The following is a 13,299-nucleotide window of genomic DNA, read 5'->3' as shown; positions in this document are numbered from 1 at the left end:
ACTATATCATAAAAAAGCAGAGTACATTAAAAAAATATGTATATTGCCCTGCACTGAAAAAACTCAATTAAGTTAAATGCCACCCAGTAACACACATAATAAAATATAATTAACACAGTGTGGAAATATTTATAGTCGGCATAAGCTACCTCTCCTTATAATTGATTTTATATAGCTGTCTAATTAAAGCGGAACATTATCGAGTCAGGGAAAGCTGTTGATAAAGAAGGATAGAAACGTTAGGTACCCGTTATAATTAGAAACATTTAGGAACATTTACCGGCACTGCATCGAGGTGCTATATTTTTCATGGTCGTGGACTTTCACATAGCAGTATTAAACTCCATCTAATTTATGAGGCTGGATTGTAGAGATTTAGTTGATCATTGTTTGACCTCTATAAGCATTCTCATATATTGTAGCTCTTAAATGGGCACTGCCACCAAACTTTTTTTTGGATATGTTGTAGTACTTATGTACTACAACATATCTCTAATATATATTAATTATTTATTTTTTGTTTAAAATATTTTATTTTACATTTGAAAACTGGCAACTAGGGGTCTCCCTCCTAGTGGCCGGCTGCAGCCTGACGTGACATCACGACTGAATTAGGACCGATGCCGGCCGTGCAATCGGTCCTGATTAAGTCAGCCAGTCAGCTTGCGCTCGCTCCCTGCCAATCAGACAGGCAGGAGCGAGCGCTGCGAACGCCGGGGCTGCGCGCATTGGCCCACTGGCCATTTATAGATAGGAAACAATTTTCAAAAGGCAGAGAGGGGGTTAGGGATAGATTAGCAATAGGCAGGGACAGAATTTAGTTTTTTTTAAAGATGGTGGGAGCTACTCTTTAACGGAAAACATAGAGATGACCAATATAAAGGTCATATACTGGACTTGACAGCGTAAAAACCTTAGTATTTAGTGGGGTTAGCGGACAAGACTGCCACAATTTTATATTTCATTTGCCACGGAAATCCCCGGTGGGTATCTGTCCCGACCCTGACCGAACAAAAATTTTGACATGTTTCTTTGACATGCCATAAGTATTTTTTTAAATCAAATGAAATAAAATTCAAGAATGGCACTCTGGCGAACAAATGGTGATGTTTATTTTGCAAACATAAACATACAGCAGAGCAGCATCATGGGAGAGGGACGCCATCCCTCTCCCATGATGCTGCTACGCTGTATGTTTGTTTGCAAAATAAACATCACCATTTGTTCGCCAGATTGGTGAGTGCCATTCTTGAATTCTATTTCATCTGATGTCCACTGATTTGCCTGCACAAGTATTGCCGAAAGTCAGCTGTGCCGAGCGCTGTTCCTGCCTGAGTATTTTTTATATGATAGGCTTAAAAGGGTACTCCGCCCCTAGACATCTTATCCTCTATCCAAAAGATAGGGAATAAGATTTTTGGTCATGGGGGGTCCGGCTGCTGGGACCCTCCGCAACTTCTGGTGCGGGACCCCAGTCATCCGGTGCAAGGAGAAAATTCTGCTCCATGTCAGATGACTGGCGACCACAGCAGTCTCGTACCCTCCATTCTTGTCTATGGGAGGAAGCGTGATGTTACATTACCTCTTGCCTATCTTGAAGTAGGTAACTACACTTTTTTTTTATTTAATTAAAAAAAAATACCAATAGTGTCTTAACATTTTGCTCTAGTGGCGTAGCTATAGGGGTCACAGCAATCACAAGTCAAGACTTACCCCAAGGACAGCTTTGACTCAGAGCTCCTAAATTGGTGTACAATCATTGAGAGTACAGTGGGGCTCCACAATTACAGTTGTTCAAATCCTAGAACTACACTGGAACATGGACAAGTGAGTAACCACAGGGGCTCTAGAAAGAACTTTTGCACCAGGGTCCATTAACCTACAGTTTTGGTCCAGATCTCCTCTACTGTAGTGTACCATAAATGTTTTCAATAGTATCTGATAATAGGGTTGCTCATAGCTACGGCCTTTTATGTGCCACTGTTTTGACTGTGGTTAAAATTTTAGCTTTAGCAAATTTTTGCTTTCACTGGTTAGATAAGAGGCCCTGTGAATTGAAAACCTTGTTTAACAGAGCCCCCTGACATGTTTACTTCTGACTAGTGTCCTTAGGGGCTCAGAATCGTTCCCTCTGGCGGGCAAAAAAACATTTCAGCCTGACACTGCACAAGATTGCAGTAGCACATATTTTACTAAAACTTAACAAAATAGTAATTCACTGAAACTAAATAGTACTTTTTTTTTTTTTTTTTACTTTTTAGTGATCATTTTACATATTTTATTCCAAAAACATTCTCAATCTGCTTATATATTAATTAAAATGTTGCAGAAATTAAGATACTTTCAACACAACAGTACAGCCTTCTTTCTAAGAAGCTATATATAGAAGCTGACAAGTTCATTTTCTTATAAAAGCATTTTTCATGCATATTTTGTTGCTGTTGCTATGACAGTTGGCTCTGGTAGCGGCTGCGCTGTGAACATTGTCAAAATGCATCTCTATCTGAAATTAAATTTGCCTTATCCATAGATACATATTTAGATCTGGTATAAGTATATATTGAATTTTCAGTCATGATTGTTGATCCTCCAAGCTAAATGTGCACGTCTTTTTAATGGAACAAGTGTCAACGTAGGCATGGCATATGGTTAAAGAAGAGATCCAGTAAAAGATAATGTATCCCCTATCCACAGGATAGGGGATAAGTAGCTCATCCCGGGGGGTCTGACCGCTGGGACTCCCCTCGATCTCTGTAATGGGACCCGGCTCTCTCAGTTGGGAGTGCTTGTCATCTACCGCTAGACGGCACGCCTTCCATTCATTTCTATGAGAGTGACGATGATGCCAGAGTGCTGTACTCGGGTCTTTTCCGCACTCCCATAGAAATGAATGGAGCATGTGCCATCTGCAGCACGCGCTCCTCAGTGAGCTCCAGGAACCGTCCCGATGATCGTGGGGGGTCCCCCACCAGCGATCAGCTACTTATCCCCTATCCTGTGGATAAGGGATACGTTAGGGCGACATCTGCATGGAGTTTGTGTGCTGAACAGCCAATAATATTAAAAACATAAGCCTTGTAATGTGAAGGTTCCTTTCATGTTGCCAAAACAGCTCTTATCCTTCACATGGACACCACAATCCTTGGAAGATGTCCTGTGGTATCTGGCACCAAGACGTAAGCAGATTCTTTAGGTCCTATAAGTTTTGAGGTGTGGCCTACATGGATAAGACCTAGTTTTCCAGCTCATTCATTTCAATATGCCAAAATGCGTCAGCTAGTGACTCCGGTCGGCCCAGTATCCAGCTTCTAACCTGGACTAAAAAATATGGTCTGCTGCAGTTTTCTGTCCGGGTTCAAAGCCTGAACAGGTAGGAAAATTAGTCGACCACAGTCAGTGGTTGACTCCATTTGGCTCATTGAAGTGAATAGGGTACGGCACGGGATATGGCATCAGGCGAATATGAAATTCCTTAGCCTGTCCTTTTCTGGCTGCCGGAGAGAAAACCATGATGTTAATGAATCCTGAGAAGAGATATATAGAATAGTAGGGATGGACAGAGTAATTATTTTGCACCAGTGCTAATTTTTTCTTCCCCAAAGCTTGTAACATTACATGTGTAGAGGAACAAGGAGCTCCATGAGGATTTGTCATAGTCCTCCCATAACTGCCTCACACTGGATTTAGGTCTGAGTGTGATAAAAGACCGCTGTCTCACTTCACACCCTGCTTTGCAGAGAATGCCATATTCTCTTATAGGAAAAAAAAAAAAGACATGGAAGATTCCAAAAGCAAACTGGCAGAAAATGGGTGGTGGGCTGAGTGGTAATAAAGACAAGATGAATGAAGAAGGGTGGGTTTGCAGAAGATGAAAAATGACACAGAATGAGAGGAATGACAGTGGGAAAGCGGAGATAAGTGATGGGGGAGAGGGTGGTGGAGAGGTTTACACACTGCACATATAAGAGGTGGCAGCCATCACAGCCTGTGACGCTCTGACTGCAGCCTGCATTAATAAGGATGGGTAAGCAGGGGGTGGGGGGGATTCTTGTTCTTTCACACCCCCAGTCAGCCATGCAAAGACATCTGAGTGGGTGTAAAGATATTTTTTTTCTGTGCCAATTCAGGGTAGAAAACAGCAAACAGCGAGAAAATAATGATGAAATGCAGGGCAGTTGTTTCCCTTTTCAGTCTTTGGCATGAGACAAGAATATCTTTTTATTAAACAATGCTGACATTATGACAGCAATTCATATTTGACATACTGACAACAGTAAAAAAGGTGACAGTGTGGTGATTCCAGCACAGGGTCTAATGGCATAATGGATACTGGTTGTTTGTATATAATGTCCAGTGATCTCCTGACTGTAGATTATCAGGATAGGATCAGACAGTGCTGATCTCTATATAATATCCAGTGATCTGACTGTAGATTATCAGGACAGGATCAGACAGTGCTGGTCTCTATATAATATCCAGTGATCTCCTGACTGTATATTATCAGGACAGGATCAGACAGTGCTGGTCTCTATATAATATCCAGTGATCTGACTGTAGATTATCAGGACAGGATCAGACAGCGATGGTCTCTATATAATATCCAGTGATCTCCTGACTGTAGATTATCAGGACAGGATCAGACAGCGCTGGTCTCTATATAATATCCAGTGATCTCCTGACTGTAGATTATCAGGACATGATCAGACAGCGCTGGTCTGTATATAATACCCAGGTGATGTGACTGTAGATTATCAGGACAGGATTAGACAGTGCTGGTCTCTATATAATATCCAGTGATCTCCTGACTATAGATTATCAGGACAGGATCAGACAGTGCTGGACTCTATATAATATCCAGTGATCTGACTGTAGATTATCAGGACAGAATCAGACAGCGCTGGTCTCTATATAATATCCAGTGATCTCCTGACTGTAGATTATCAGGACAGGATCAGACAGCGCTGGTCTCTATATAATATCCAGTGAACTCCTGACTGTAGATTATCAGGACAGGATCAGACAGCGCTGGTCTCTATATAATATCCAGTGATCTTCTGACTGTAGATTATCAGGACAGGATCAGACAGTGCTGGTCTCTATATAATATCCAGTGATCTCCTGATTGTAGATTATCAGGACAGGATCAGACAGTGCTGGTCTCTATATAATATCCAGTGATCTGACTGTAGATTATCAGGACAGGATCAGACAGTGCTGGTCTCCATATAATATCCAGTGATCTGACTGTAGATTATCAGGACAGGATCAGATAGTGCTGGTCTCTATATAATATCCAGTGATCTCCTGACTGTAGATTATCAGGACAGGATCAGACAGTGCTGGTCTCTATATAATATCCAGTGATCTCCTGACTGTAGATTATCAGGACAGGATCAGACAGTGCTGGTCTCTATATAATATCCAGTGATCTGACTGTAGATTATCAGGACAGGATCAGACAGTGCTGGTCTCTATATAATATCCAGTGATCTCCTGACTGTAGATTATCAGGACAGGATTAGACAGTGCTGGTCTCCATATAATATCCAGTGATCTGACTGTAGATTATCAGGACAGGATCAGACAGTGCTGGTCTCTATATAATATCCAGCGATCTCCTGACTGTAGATTATCAGGACAGGATCAGACAGTGCTGGTCTCTATATAATATCCAGTGATCCGACTGTAGATTATCAGGACAGGATCAGACAGCGCTGGTCTCTATATAATATCCAGTGATCTGACTGTAGATTATCAGGACAGGATCAGACAGCGCTGGTCTCTATATAATATCCAGTGATCTCCTGACTGTAGATTATCAGGACAGGATCAGACAGCGCTGGTCTCTATATAATATCCAGTGATCTCCTGACTGTAGATTATCAGGACAGGATCAGACAGCGCTGGTCTCTATATAATATCCAGTGATCTGACGGTAGATTATCAGGACAGGATCAGACAGTGCTGGTCTCTATATAATATCCAGTGATCTCCTGACTGTAGATTATCAGGACAGGATCAGACAGCGCTGGTCTCTATATAATATCCAGTGATCTCCTGACTGTAGATTATCAGGACAGGATCAGACAATGCTGGTCTCTATATACTATCCAGTGATCTCCTGACTGTAGATTATCAGGACAGGATCAGACAGTGCTGGTCTCTATATAATATCCAGTGATCTCCTGACTGTAGATTATCAGGACAGGATCAGACAGCGCTGGTCTCTATATAATATCCAGTGATCTCCTGACTGTAGATTATCAGGACAGGATCAGACAGTGCTGGTCTCTATATAATATCCAGTGATCTCCTGACTGTAGATTATCAGGACAGGATCAGACAGCGCTGGTCTCTATATAATATCCAGTGATCTGACTGTAGATTATCAGGACAGGATCAGACAGTGCTGGTCTCTATATAATATCCAGTGATCTCCTGACTGTAGATTATCAGTACAGGATCAGACAGTGCTGGTCTCTATATAATATCCAGTGATCTCCTGACTGTAGATTATCAGGACAGGATCAGACAGTGCTGATCTCTATATAATATCCAGTGATCTCCTGACTGTAGATTATCAGGACAGGATCAGACAGCGCTGGTCTCTATATAATATGCAGTGATCTCCTGACTGTAGATTATCAGGACAGGATCAGACAGTGCTGGTCTCTATATAATATCCAGTGATTTCCTGACTGTAGATTATCAGGACAGGATCAGACAGCGCTGGTCTCTATATAATATACAGTGATCTCCTGACTGTAGATTATCAGGACAGGATCAGACAGTGCTGGTCTCTATATAATATCCAGTGATCTGATTGTAGATTATCAGGACAGGATCAGACAGCGCTGGTCTCTATATAATATCCAGTGATCTCCTGACTGTAGATTATCAGGACAGGATCAGACAGTGCTGGTCTCTATATAATATCCAGTGATCTGACTGTAGATTATCAGGACAGGATCAGAGAGTGCTGGTCTCTATATAATATCCAGTGATCTCCTGACTGTAGATTATCAGGACAGGATCAGAAAGTGCTGGTCTCTATATAATATCCAGTGATCTCCTGACTGTAGATTATCAGGATAGGATCAGACAGTGCTGATCTCTATATAATATCCAGTGATCTGACTGTAGATTATCAGGACAGGATCAGACAGTGCTGGTCTCTATATAATATCCAGTGATCTCCTGACTGTAGATTATCAGGATAGGATCAGACAGTGCTGATCTCTATATAATATCCAGTGATCTGACTGTAGATTATCAGGACAGGATCAGACAGTGCTGGTCTCTATATAATATCCAGTGATCTGACTGTAGATTATCAGGACAGGATCAGACAGCGCTGGTCTCTATATAATATCCAGTGATCTCCTGACTGTAGATTATCAGGACAGGATCAGACAGTGCTGATCTCTATATAATATCCAGTGATCTGACTGTAGATTATCAGGACAGGATCAGACAGTGCTGGTCTCTATATAATATCCAGTGATCTCCTGACTGTAGATTATCAGGATAGGATCAGACAGTGCTGATCTCTATATAATATCCAGTGATCTGACTGTAGATTATCAGGACAGGATCAGACAGTGCTGGTCTCTATATAATATCCAGTGATCTCCTGACTGTAGATTATCAGGATAGGATCAGACAGTGCTGATCTCTATATAATATCCAGTGATCTGACTGTAGATTATCAGGACAGGATCAGACAGTGCTGGTCTCTATATAATATCCAGTGATCTGACTGTAGATTATCAGGACAGGATCAGACAGCGCTGGTCTCTATATAATATCCAGTGATCTCCTGACTGTAGATTATCAGGACAGGATCAGACAGTGCTGATCTCTATATAATATCCAGTGATCTGACTGTAGATTATCAGGACAGGATCAGACAGTGCTGGTCTCTATATAATATCCAGTGATCTCCTGACTGTAGATTATCAGGATAGGATCAGACAGTGCTGATCTCTATATAATATCCAGTGATCTGACTGTAGATTATCAGGACAGGATCAGACAGTGCTGGTCTCTATATAATATCCAGTCATCTGATTGTAGATTATCAGGACAGGATCAGACAGCGCTGGTTTCTATATAATATCCAGTAATCTGATTGTAGATTATCAGGACAGGATCAGACAGCGCTGTTTGTACATAATACACGTCAATAGACATTTTTCATTCATTATGCAGATATGATCAGCACTTCATAGGTGACAATGAGATTGCTCCATCCAGGAGTTCCTTCTTTTGTGCTGACCTCTGTTACAAGAAAAGGACATGTGCTTTTGCAGACAGTCAGAAAGATGAAGACCAATTGAGGAATATAATGGAGGTGAGTATTCAAAAAAGTTGTGGCTTTGTGACTGGCACTGACAGACACACTGTGGCTTGCATTATACGGAGTGGGTGGCACACTGTGTCACTATATGTAAAGTACATTCTTTCAAGCACTGTATGGGGAGCACACTGTGTCTGGCACTATATGCAGGTACACTCTCCCTGACACTATGGAGAGAAAACTGTTTTTAGTGCTATATGTAGATACACACTACCTAGCAATTTTTTGTCACTCTGTGACCAAACAACCTGACATCCTATGGGGAGCACACTGTGTCATTATATGTAGGTACACTCTTACGTGTACTGTATGAAGAGCACACTGTGTCTAGTGCTATATGTAGGTGCAAACTACCTAGCACTGTATGGGGAGCACACTGTGTCTGGTGCTATATGCAGGTACACTCTCCCTGACACTGTATGGAGAGAACACTGTTTCTAGTGCTAAAAAGTTGTGGCCGAAAATGTTGGAACCCCTGAAATTTTTATAGAAAATGAAGTAATTCTCATAGAAAAATATTGCAGTAACACATGTTTTGCTATACACATGTTTATTCCATTTGTGTGTATTGGAACTAAACCAAAAAAAGGGAGGTAAAAAGCAAATTGGACATAATGTAACACCAAACTCCAAAAATGGTCTGGACAAACTTATTGGTACCCTTTCAAAATTGTGGAAAAATAAGTTTGTTTCAAGCATGTGATGCTCCTTTAAACTCACCTAGGGCACGTAACAGGTGTGGGCAATATAAAAATCACACTTGAAACCAGATAAAAAAGGAGAGAAGTTCACTTAGTCTTTGCATGTGTGTCTGTGAGAACTGTCTGAGGACTTGAGAACCATAATTGTGGAAAAATATCAACAATCTCAAGGTTACAAGTCCATCTCCAGAGGTCTAGATTTGCCTTTGACCGCAGTGCGCAACATTATCAAGAAGTTTGCAACCCATGGCACTGTAGCTAATCTCCCTGACCGTGGACGGAAGAGAAAAATTGATGAAAGGTGTCAACGCAGGATAGTCTGGATACTGGATAAGCAGCCCCAAACAAGTTCCAAAGATACTCAAGCTGTCCTGCAGGCTCAGGGAGCATCAGTGTCAGTGCAAACTATCCGTCGACATTTAAATTAAATGAAACGCTATGGCAGGACAACCAGGAGGACCCCACTGCTGACACAGAGACATAAAAAAAGCAAGACTACATTTTGCCAAAATGAACTTGAGTAAGCCAAAATCCTTTTGGGAAAACGTCTTGTGGACAGATGAGACCATGATAGAGCTTTTTGGTAAAGCACATCATTCTTCTGTTTACTGAAAACGGAATGAGGCCTACAAAGAAAAGAACACAGTGCCTACAGTGAAATATGGTGGAGGCTCAATGATGTTTTGGGGTTGTTTTGCTGCCTCTGGCACTTAGTGCCTTGAGTGTGTGCAAGGAATCATGAAATCTGAGGATTACCAACGGATTTTGGGTCGCACTGTACAGCCCGGTGTCAGAAAGCTGGGTTTGCATCCGAGATCCTGGGTCTTCCAGCAGGACAATGACCCCAAACATACATCAAAAAGCACCAGAAACTGATGGCAACAAAGCGCGAGTGTAACGGTGAGCGCTCCGGTCCCCTCCTCTGGACAGGAGCGCTCGCTGTCCCTGCCCCAGTCTCCGGTGTCCCTGCGCGTCCCGGTCACACACTCTGACCGGGAGCGCAGGGTCTCCTCTGTCGGGGATGCGGTTAGCGTGGCGGCCGGTCCCCGCACACGCGCCACACCCCGTATCACCCTACCCCCGGCTCCGTCATCCTGTGCTGCCTCTGTCCCCCGGCGCGCGCAGCCCCGCTCCTTAGGGCGCACGCGCGCCGGCTTCATGAAATTTAAAGGGCCAGCGCACCATTGATTGGTGCCAGGCCCTCACTGTTCTATAAAGGTTCCCAGCCCCTTCCTGCCCTCGCCGGATCTTTAGTGCCTTGTGCCTAGTGAAGGCGTTCCCATAGTTTTGTGTTTGCCCTTGCCCGTTGCCCTTGACAACCGCCTTGTGAACCTTTGCTGCCTGCCCTGACCTGTTGCCTGACTATTGTCTGTGAACCTCTGCCGCCTGCCCTGACCTTTGCTACGTCTGACTACGCTTTTGCCTGCTCCTCCTGTACCGCATCCATCTCAGCAACCAGAGGGGTTGAGTCGCTATCGGGTGGAACGACCTGGGGGCTACCTGCCGCAGCAAGACCATCCCGCTTTGCGGCGGGCCCTAGTGAAGACCAGTAGCCCCTTAGACTCCGTTCCCTTGGTACGGCCCACGTCATCGCCCCTCTAGTCCAGTGGATCCACCACCTGCCTCCTGACCGGTACGTAACAGTAAGATCCGGCCATGGATCCCGCTGAGACGCCACTTCCTAGCCTTGCTGATCTTACCACCGTAGTGGCTCAACAGACCCAGCAGATTGCCCAGCAAGGTCAACAGCTGGACCAGTTGGCCGCCATGATGCAGCAACTCCTGCCTGCCCAGCAACATCCGTCACCTCCGCCAGCACCCGCTGCTTCATCACAGCCTGCAGTCTTCTCCGGTGCCAGAATCCGCTTGTCCTTGCCGGACAAGTATGACGGTGATCCTAAGCAGTGCCGAGGGTTCTTGTCACAATGCTCACTCCATCTCGAGTTACTGTCCGACCAGTTCCCGTCTGAACGAGACAAGGTGGCCTTCATTCTCAGCTTGCTCTCCGGGAAGGCCCTGGCCTGGGCTACTTCTTTATGGGACCGCTTTGATCCAGCCACTACCTCCGTCCAGAGCCTGACCCCGCAGGAACGGAGCCGTCGCAGAGACGAGAATTTGTGTCTGTACTGCGCCAGTACCGAGCACTTCCTCAGAGACTGTGCTCTTCGTCCACCGCGTTCGGGAAACGCTCGCACCTAGTAAACGTGGGAGAGGCGTTGCTAGGTGTGGATTCCTCCTCTCCACGTCTTGTGGTATCAGTGCAGCTTTCCGTTTCCCCCAAGTCTATCTTCACTGCCACCCCCTTCTTGGATTCTGGGTCTGCCGGCAATTTCACCCATGCCTCCTTGATTGACAAGCATCGAATCCCTGTGGTCCGTTTGCCCAAGCCATTCTTCATTTCTACTGTCAACGGAGAGAGACTTTCTGCCACAGTGCAGTACCGCACTTTGCCTTTACAAATGGACATCGGCTTTTCGCATAAAGAAACTTTGGAGTTCCTGGTCCTTCCATACTGCTCCTCGGAACTCCTCCTGGGCTTGCCATGGCTTCAGCGTCACTGTCCCATCCTGGATTGGTCCTGAGATCATGAGGTGGGATTCCTCTTCCTCCGGCCGTTGCCTCAAGTCTGTTTTTGCCAAGCAAGTCCCCGCTGTTCCTCCGCCACCTGGTCTTCCGGAGCCTTACCACTGCTTCGCTGACGTTTTTTGCAAAAAGCAAGCCAAACTTCTTCCTCCTCATAGACCTTACGATTGTCCTATTGACTTGGTACCCGGAACCACACCACCCCAGGGTAGAATCTACCCTCTCTTACCACCAGAGACTCTCGCCATGTCGGAATACATTCGTGACAATCTTCAGAGAGGTTTCATAAGGAAATCTTCCTCTCCTGCTGGGGCCGGCTTTTTCTTTGTTACCAAAAAGGACGGATCCCTCCGTCCTTGCATCGACTACAGAGGGCTAAACAAGATTACTGTCAAGAATCGTTACCCTCTCCCCTTGATCTCTGAGCTATTCGACCATCTCCGTAGGGCTAGGATCTTCACCAAGTTGGATCTGCGAGGAGCTTACAACCTGATCCGAGTCCGAGAGGGTGACGAGTGGAAGACCGCTTTCAACACACGGGATGGCCATTTTGAATACCTAGTGATGCCATTTGGTCTTTGCAACGTGTCTGCTGTGTTCCAAGAATTTGTCAATGACATTTTTAGAGACGTGCTCTACACGTGCGTGGTTGTATACCTTGAGAACATCCTCATCTTCTCCTCCAACCTGGACCAACATCGAGTCCATGTTTGTCTAGTTATTTCACGCCTTAGAAAGAATCGCCTCTATGCTAACATCAAGAAGTGTCTGTTCGAGCGGTCCAGTCTGCCCTTCCTAGGGTACATCATTTCACCCCAGGGTTTACAGATGGACCCGGCCAAGCTCTCTGCGGTACTTGACTGGCCACGTCCCTCAGGTCTCTGTGCTATTCAAAGATTTTTGGGTTTCGCCAATTATTATAGGCAATTCATTCCCCATTACTCCACTCTGGTGTCTCCCATAGTAGCTTTGACCAAGAAAGGGGCTAATTCTAAATCATGGCCTTCTCAAGCTGAAGAAGCCTTCCAGTCTTTGAAAGCCTCTTTTGCCACCGCACCCGTACTCTCCAGACCTGACCCCACTAAGCCATTCTCCCTGGAAGTGGATGCCTTCTCCGTGGGAGCCGGAGCCGTACTCACCCAAAAGTTACCCAGGGGCAAGACTCTCACTTGCAGCTTCTACTCCAAGACCTTCACTCCCGCCGAGAGAAATTATTCTATTGATGACAGGGAACTGTTGGCTATAAAATTGGCGCTCGAGGAGTGGAGGCATCTTCTCGAGGGCTCCATCCACCCTGTGAGCATTTTCACGGACCACAAGAACCTGGCCTACCTCCAATCCGCACAAAGGCTGAATCCACGTCAGGCTTGCTGGTCGTTGTTCTTTGCTCGCTTTAATTTTTTGATTCATTTTCGGCCAGCGAGCAAGAACATCAGGGCGGATGCCCTTTCCCGCTCTTCCGATGTGGTGGGCCACGAAACAACTCCCCAGCCGATAATTCCGCCTGAGCGCCTAATTGCCGTTGCTCCAGTGGATCTGCGCTCTCTCCCTCCAGGCAAGTCCTATGTGCCTCCACGTCAGTGCCTACGAGTCCTCAAGTGGGGCCATGTCTCTTTATTTGCAGGTCATCCTGGGGTACAGAAAACTCTCCAGCTT

General features: G+C 45.0%; 1 protein-coding gene across 9 annotated transcripts in view; it reads left to right on the top strand.

Moving 5' to 3' along the window:
* Nucleotides 1-13,299, top strand: part of EPB41L1 (erythrocyte membrane protein band 4.1 like 1) — a 140,290-nt gene that overhangs the window by 67,060 nt on the left and 59,931 nt on the right. For 2 of the 9 annotated variants that reach the window (XM_056549951.1, XM_056549948.1), the window contains exon 3: nt 8,212-8,353. The exons of the other annotated variants lie outside the window; for them this stretch is intronic. The gene's annotated coding sequence lies outside the window, so the exon portion shown is untranslated. The remainder of the gene's footprint in view (nt 1-8,211; nt 8,354-13,299) is intronic. 9 annotated transcript variants of the gene reach the window in all.

The sequence above is a fragment of the Hyla sarda genome, chromosome 13 (genome assembly GCF_029499605.1).
Source record: "Hyla sarda isolate aHylSar1 chromosome 13, aHylSar1.hap1, whole genome shotgun sequence".
In the NCBI taxonomy this organism is placed as follows: Eukaryota; Metazoa; Chordata; class Amphibia; order Anura; family Hylidae; genus Hyla; species Hyla sarda.
The sequence above is the reverse complement of the archived record's forward strand: the minus strand, read 5'-3'. Positions and strand labels throughout refer to the sequence as shown.